Source organism: Schistocerca gregaria, chromosome 3 (genome assembly GCF_023897955.1).
Source record: "Schistocerca gregaria isolate iqSchGreg1 chromosome 3, iqSchGreg1.2, whole genome shotgun sequence".
NCBI lineage: Eukaryota > Metazoa > Arthropoda > Insecta > Orthoptera > Acrididae > Schistocerca > Schistocerca gregaria.
Genome location: NC_064922.1, coordinates 371,908,392 through 371,916,994, shown reverse-complemented (window position 1 = coordinate 371,916,994; position 8,603 = coordinate 371,908,392).

Sequence of the window (8,603 nt, the reverse complement as noted above, 5' to 3'; positions counted from 1 at the left end):
GCTTCTAACGAAAACCAGGACATTTATTTAAAAATTCTGTATGAACGCGCGTTATCTTGCAGTCAAGATCCTTGTGTTTAGTACTCGATTGATACGCCTATTTTTCAAGACGGCAGCAGCAGAGTTCATCGGGCTGGAAGAATGTGTGACTGGTCTCCTGAACGCTCCCCCACCCTGTTACATTTTAAATGACCTGCAAAATCACCTGAACTGAACTCCTTAGAAAATCTGTAGAACATGTTGGAACAACTGGTGAAACGCCGACATCAGCATTCCCGTAATTTGGTGGAACTGCAAAATCAAATCCTGGCTGAAACGTATCTCCACAACATTGTGCACTCACTTCCTAACCGAATCCAGGCTGTGATCGAGTCCAGGACTAGTATTACGGGGTATTAAATAATGCATATAATGAGTTCACTAGGGTTGACTAACTTTTTGTGGGCTTATTTATTCTTCACAGACGATCCTACGTATTACAGGATAGCCAAGACGAACTGCAAGTCGAATACTACCAACTGGTGCAGCTGAGCAAAGAATAAGATTTGTATATCACATTCCTTAAAACAATGGTCATACGTGGTACTTACTGAAATTAAGGAAAACGTGGAAGGGAGGACCCACCAAAATAACGCTTTCTTTATACAACCTGTTTATTTAACAATATATGACCATAAAATTTTCTTTAACAAATGAACAAATTTGCAAAATTTTTTTGACCTTAAACCTTAAGTTGAATAACCTTTTACAAAAGAAATATGAAGTGCTGTATTGCAAAACAGCAAACAATATGACAATGATTACAAGGCGGCCGGACCTGCAGCCCGCCATTTATCGGGGGGAAACAGCGGGGTTTACTATCGCGCTGAGCACTGTCTGTCTTATTAAATGCCCTTCTGTGACCATGAAAACTATATAAGCACATAACGTAACTTTTAATTTGAAACCTGTATGTCGAAAGGTTCGGGGTTAAGAAGCGCACCTGTGCTTAAAGGTTAAACAGATTAGGAAACAACACGACAATGATAAAGCTTGCTTAAAAGCAACCAACGTCTTAATTTCAGTTGGCAACCAAGGTGCGACTGGATCCCAACCAGTCCCTTCTGGCAATTGACTAATGCCCTGGTGACAGTTGGCTGTTAATATTCTCAGAGTTAAACTGATTGTCAGTTATTAAGGCACCTGTGAAGGAACGTTTAAAACATTACTTGTGAACATTTATTACAAGAGAACTCACTCGGTCCACACGATCCAGCTAAAATAGACCTGTAATGACCCGGTCTTTCAAACACAGCTATGAACAGCTTAATACAACAGGTTGTTCAGATTGTAACTAATGACTGAGAAATGCAATTACAATCAAAGAACTGAACCGGTTAACATCTAAATCTAACCACAAGGTCCCTCTTTTGTTGAAAGGCAACCTGTACCTTAGTACCATTGTTCCGGCTGTATTTACTACCAGGAGCTGATTCATTAGAACATTAATGATCGGGTACAAACAAGAACGAAGAGGCAATAAATAGCGGGACAAATTTGCAAACGACAACTAGTGTCTTAGTACAATATTACGGCCTATATTTACGACCAGAGAAGCGACGGAGTAAAACTCTGAGGGTCAGGTACAAACCAGGAAATAATAAGGGAAGGCAATATAATAGCGGAACAAATTTTCAAACGACGTCTATTGTCTTAGTACAATATTACGGCCTATATTTACGACCAAAGAGGGTCGGGTAAAAACCAAAAAATAATGAGGAGGGCAGGTAGACAATGACACAAATCACCACGAGGATTACAGAAAGCTACTCCCCTTTATCAGCAAGCAGTTCTATGGACCCACAGTGCGTTGTAACGGTTACTCAATGGTGTCGATGAAAGCCAAATAGATGAGGGCAGCCAGGCCACGAGCGGTCGTCCGACACGAATGTTGCCAACCAACTACTGCTGTTTGTAGTCAACGCTGACCCCGGTGAATACTCCGGTATCTCTACTCTGGGCAGGCCCTTCTTGCGCAGCTCGTGGCTTCTGCCGCTCGGACCTCGGGACCACCTCTTGCCGCGACGCTACCGCCAATCCCCAAACATCATGCCCTCACCCTCGGGCCAGCGAACCCCATATATGTATCGGCCAGCAAAGACCTTCTAAGGGCAAAACCCTCAGATACCAACTCTTCCTAATAGATGTTGGCAATGGGGCCGCAAGAGGGATAGTCGATAGCGGACCTGAGACAGTGGCGCCAAGCAGAACAGTCTACTAACTGGATGGTGCCACGGCTCAAATGGAATTTCAGGAGAATGAGTCAATACAACTATGAGTCTAAAGAACTGTATTATACTGCATGTTAGCAGATGCATTTGTTTAAGTTGCTGAAATTTTCATCTTTTTAAATTGGTGGCGCTATGACTGGGACGATCATAATGAATTTTAGGAATTAGAATCATTCTTCCTAATCAACATTAATCACTTTATTAAACAATTTTCTGCTCATTGTTCCAAATGCATTTGCACTGTAGCATAATCCATCACTGATTAAGACTAAATCAGTGATGCAATAACCAACTTACACGCATCTAATCATAGCAATCTTAGAGCGCCTGTTGGATTGTGCAGTATCTTACGACTGGCTGCCTAAGGACAGAGTAATACACGCAAAAATTCCGAAACTAATCTCGCCACGAAAAACTACCCTTCCTTACAGAAAAGTAAAATGAGCTGGTTTCACCGAATCTTTCAGTAATCTATGAAGACAGTAACTGTTCTGGAAAGAACAGATACCAGTTTCTCTAGAATAAATGATAATTAGTTGAAACCCTCAGCTGCCGACAGGTGTTGTTGATATACCTCGATGGGGACAGCTGAAAATGTGTGTCCCGACCGGGACTCGAACCAGGGATCTCCTGCTTACATGGCAGATGTTCTATCCATCTGAGCCAGCGAGGACACAGATGAATAACGCGACTGCAGGCATTTACCCTTGCATGCTTTCCGTGAGACCCACATTCCCAACTATCCACAATCTGCATAAGTAATGTACCTAATAGATATTTGCCAATTCACTCATACTCGCACACACTAAGGTGACGATTACTGCAAGAGTTCGGGTAACCTGTGCTCATTCGCACAGAGAAAGGTCAATGGCTGGTTTGGCATACATGGTTAGAACTGTATTTCATGGAAAAGTTTTGGGTACAAGAATTCAGAAAAGAGAAAAAAATAAAGCAACGAAAACAAGGAACATCCTGGACGCACTGGATATTGTCCAGTGATGGCATATCATTCTCCGTCCAGGGATATTTCGCTACCCCCAGGGCACATTGGTCTTGTGAGTTGCAGCAATTTAAGGAACCAAGTAAACTTGTCATGTCCAGAGAGGTCACTTGTTAGATGCGAATGCTGCGAGAAGAACTCTATGCTGTAGGCTTTTAACGTCTTGTCTGACTATGTGGTAAATGTTTAAGTTTACAAACGGAGTATTTCTAAAGGGAAAATAAATGTCAGGCTGCTACACGTCGCTCTGACTTTTCTAATGACTCACCGTCGCACTTAGTGCTGCTGCGCTAGAATGCTTATCATTTGCATATCCAAGCGTCTAATACTCTCTTGCGAGTTTGACGTTTATTGCATCAAGTTTTTATGGTGTTGCACCTTTAATAGTCAGCAATGTTCGAGTATATGAATGGAGCGAAGCCTCGTCCAGACAACATGTCATGTCCAGTATCCTTTCTTTCTGCTATTGCAGTGAAACCAACAGCTGCAGAGGTGAGAACCACTTCGTATATATCTGTTATGAAAATGGAAAGACAGAAGTGCCCTACTGACGCACTTCTAACGAGGCACCCACGATGAACATCCTACACGACGAACGGATCACCCACAGTGTCACGTGCCCTTATTAGTTCATGAGTTATTGTAAAGAGACCTAGAGATCAATCCAGGCCACTGGCATATGATCTGGAGGTCAGGAAATAAGCAATGCTCCACCAAACGTTCCTCCTCTGACCTAAATCACCCCATTACCGCCCTACCCATCCCACCGAGGGAGGTGATGTAGTGGTGTTAGCACCCTGGACTCGCGTTCGGGATGACAACGGTTCAGATCCCTGTTCGGCCGTCGAAATGAATGTTTTGCGTGATTTCTCTAAGATGCTCCAGGCAAATGCCGGAATGACTTCTTTAAAAAGGGCATTGCCGATATCCTTCTCAATTCGTAAGTAACGCGAGCTTCTGTCCTGTCTCTAATGACGACACTCATGACTTTACTCTAATCTTCCTTCCTTCACCTACTTCTCTCCCCTCCTTTGGATTCTTGTCAAACAGACTGTCTCAACGGAATTTTTTTAATGCCGACGGTAGAGGCAACGACCCATGTAGTCTAAAGCACAACGGTTGAGATATTATATAGTGGATATCGATGCCGAACGTGCGTTGTGATTCTTCATATTTTCTCATTCCTTTTAGTTATAGCTTGAAATGGTTATATTGGAAGTAGCGTGACATCAACAGAGGATTGTATATCATCCATTAATATTAATGGAAAATTCAGCAACTGATATGTGAAACGTATTGGAAAATGGTGCATGCGATTTATTTGTTCTCCTTTATTGTCATTTCATTTTTGCAAAGAAGCAGAAGTGGAGGAGAGGGAGAGAATGATTCACAAAATAAGTGCCAGTCAGCCGTGCATTTTGTGAAACTACACTTCTGGCCATTAAAATTGCTACACCAAGAAGAAATACAGATGATAAACGGGTATTCATTGGACAAATATGTTACACTAGAACTGACATGTGATTACATTTTCACGCAATTTGGGTGCTTAGATCCTGAGAAATCATCACCCAGAAAAACCAACTCTGGCCGTAATAAGGGCATTGATACGCCTGGACATTGAGTCAAACAGAGCTTGGATGGCGTGTACAGGTACAGCTGCCCATGTAGCTTCAACACGGTACCACAGTTTATCAAGAGTAGTGACTGGCGTATTGTGACGAGCCAGTTGCTCGACCACCATTGACCAGACGTTTCCAATTGGTGAGACTTTGACGTATTCCAATCTCTGTCTTCCTCTACAGTTTTTGCCCTCTACAGCTCCCTCTAGTACCATGGAAGTCATTCCCTCATGTCTTAGAAGATGTCCTATCATCCTGCCCCTTCTCCTTATCTGTGTTTTCCACATATTCCTTTCCTCTCTGATTCTGCGTAGAACCTCCTCATTCCTTACCTTATCAGGCCACCTAATTTTCAACATTCGTCTATAGCACCACATCTCAAATGCTTCGATTCTCTTCTGATCCGGTTTCCCCACAGTCCATGATTCACTACCATACAATGCTGTACTCCAGACGTACATCCTCAGAAATTTCTTCCTCAAATTAAGGCCGGTATTTGATATTAGTAGACTTCTCTTGGCCAGAAATGCCTTTTTTGCCATAGCGAGTCTGCTTTTGATGTCCTCCTTGCTCCGTCCGTCATTGGTTATTTTACTGCCTAGGTAGCAGAATTCCTTAACTTCATTGACTTCGTGACTTTCAATCCTGATGTTAAGTTTCTCGCTGTTCTCATTTCTACTGCTTCTCACTACCTTCGTCTTTCTCCGATTTACTCTCAAACCATACTGAGTACTCATTAGACTGTTCATTCCGTTCAGCAGATCATTTAATTCTTCTTCACTTTCACTCAGAATAGCAATGTCATCAGCGAATTGTATCATTGATACCCTTTCACCTTGTATTTTAATTCCACTCCTGAACCTTTCTTTTATTTCCATCATTGCTTCCTCGTTGCACAGATTGAAGAGTAGGGGCGAAAGGCTACAGCCTTGTCTTACACCCTTCTTAATACGAGCACTTCGTTCTTGATCGTCCACTCTTATTATTCCCTCTTGGTTGTTGTACATAATGTATATGACCCGTCTCTCCCTATAGCTTACCCCTACTTTTTTCAGAATCTTGACGGCTTGCACCATTATAAATTGTCGAACGCTTTTTCCAGGTCGACAAATCCTATGAACGTGTCTTGATTTTTCTTTAGCCTTGCTTCCATTATTAGCCGTAACGTCAGAATTGCCTCTCTCGTGCCTTTACTTTTCCTAAAGCCAAACTGATCGTTACCTAGCGCATTCTCAATTTTCTGTTCCATTCTTCTGTATATTATTTTTGTAAGCAGCTTCGATGAATGAGCTGTTAAGCTGATTGTGCGATAATTCTCGCACTTGTCAGCTCTTGCCGTCTTCGGAATTGTGTGGATGATGCTTTTCCGAAAGTCAGATGGTATGTCGCAAAACTCATATATTCTACACACCAATGTGAATAGTCGTTTTTTTTCCACTTCCCCTAACGATTTTAGAAATTCTGATGGAATGTTATCTATCCCTTCTGCCTTAATTGACCGTAAGTCCTCCAAAGCTCTTTTAAATTCCGATTCTATTACTGGATCCCCTATCTCTTCTAAATCGACTCCTGTTTCTTCTTCTATAACATCAGACAAATCTTCACCCTCATAGAGGCTTTCAATGTATTCTTTCCATATATATGCTCTCTCCTCTGCATTTAACAGTGGAATTCCCGTTGCACTCTTAATGTTACCACGGTTGCTTTTAATGTCACCAAAGGTTGTTTTGACTTTCCTGTATGCTGAGTCTGTCCTTCCGATAATCATATCTTTTTCGATGTCTTCACATTTTTCCTGCAGCCATTTCGTCTTAGCTTCCCTGCACTTCCTATGTATTTCATTCCTCAGCGACTTGTATTTCTGTATTTCTGATTTTCCTGGAACATGTTTGTACTTCCTTCTTGCATCAATCAACTGAAGTATTTCTTCTGTTACCCATTGTTTCTTCGCAGCTACCTTCTTTGTACCTATGTTTTCCTTCCCAACTTCTGTGATGGCCCTTTTTAGAGACGTCCATTCCTCTTCAACTGTGTTGCCTACTGCGCTATTCCTTTTTGCTGTATCTATAGCGTTTGAGAACTTCAAACGTATCTCGTCATTCCTTAGAACTTCCATATCCCACTTCTTAGCGTATTGATTCTTCCTGACTAATGTCTTGAACTTCAGCCTACTCTTCATCACTACTATATTGTGATCTGAGTCTATATCTGCTCCTGTGGATGCCTTACAATCCAGTATCTGATTTCGGAATCTCTGTCTGACCATGATGTAATCTAATAGAAATCTTCCCGTATCTCCCGGCCTTTTCCAAGTATACCTCCTCCTCTTGTGATTCTTGAACAGGGTATTCGCTATTACTAGCTGAAACTTGTTACAGAACTCAATTAGTCTTTCTCCTCTTTCATTCCTTGTCCCAAGCCCATATTCTCCTGTAACCTTTTCTTCTACTCCTTCGCCTAGAACTGCATTCCAGTCCCACATGACAATTAGATTTTCGTCCCCCTTTACATACTGCATTACCCTTTCAATATCCTCATACACTTTCTCTATCTGTTCATCTTCAGCTTGAGACATCGGCATGTATACCTGAACTATCGTTGCCGGTGTTGGTCTGCTGTCGATTCTGATTAGAACAACCCGGTCACTGAACTGTTCACAGTAACAGACCCTCTGACCTACCTTCCTATCCATAACGAATCCTACACCTGTTATGCCATTTTCTGCTGCTGTTGATATTACCCGATACTCATCTGACGAGAAATCCTTGTCTTCTTTTCACTTCACTTCACTGACCCCTACTATATCTAGATTGAGCCTTTGCATTTCCCTTTTCAGATTTTATAGTTTTCCTACCACGTTCAAGCTTCTGACATTCCACGCCCCAACTCGTAGAGCATTATCCTTTCGTTGATTATTCAATCTTTTTCTCATGGTAACCTCCCCCTTGGCAGTCCCCTCCCGGAGATCCGAATGGGGGACTATTCCGGAATCATTTGCCAATGGAGAGATCATCATGACACTTCTTCAACTACAGGCCACTTGTCCTGTGGATAGACGTTACGTGTCTTTAATGCAGTGGTTTCCATTGCCTTCTGCAACCTCATGTCGTTGATCATTGCTGATTCTTCCGCCTTTAGGGGCAATTTCCCTCTCCTAGGACAAGAGAGTGCCCTGAACCTCTATCCGCTCCTCCGCTCTCTTTGACAAGGTCGTTGGCTGAATGAGGCTGACTTCTTATGCCTGAAGTCTTCGACCGCCAATGCTGATTATTTATCAAAATTTAGGCAGTGGCGGGGATCGAAACCGGGACCCAAGACGTTTTGATTATGAATCAAAGACCCTACCCCCCCCCCTTTTTTTTTTAAACCTCATTTTGTTCGATTTTGTTCGTTGCATCTGTTCGGGGCGGACGTCGTAAGACATCCATCTATGTTCGTTGTTGATCGATGGGCTCAGTTTTTTTTTATTACAGAGAGCGCGTAACCCTCTGAGCGAACACGCTGAGCTTCCGTGCCGGCGCCCCTAGACCACGGGTACAGCCTGTATTATCCTGCTGAAATGTAGGGTTTCGCAGGGATCTAATGAAGGATAGAGCCACGGGTCGTAACACATCGGAAATATAACATCCACTGTTCAAAGTGCCGTCAATGTGAACAAGAGGTGACCGAGACATGTAACCAATGGCACCCCATACCATCACGCCGGGTGAT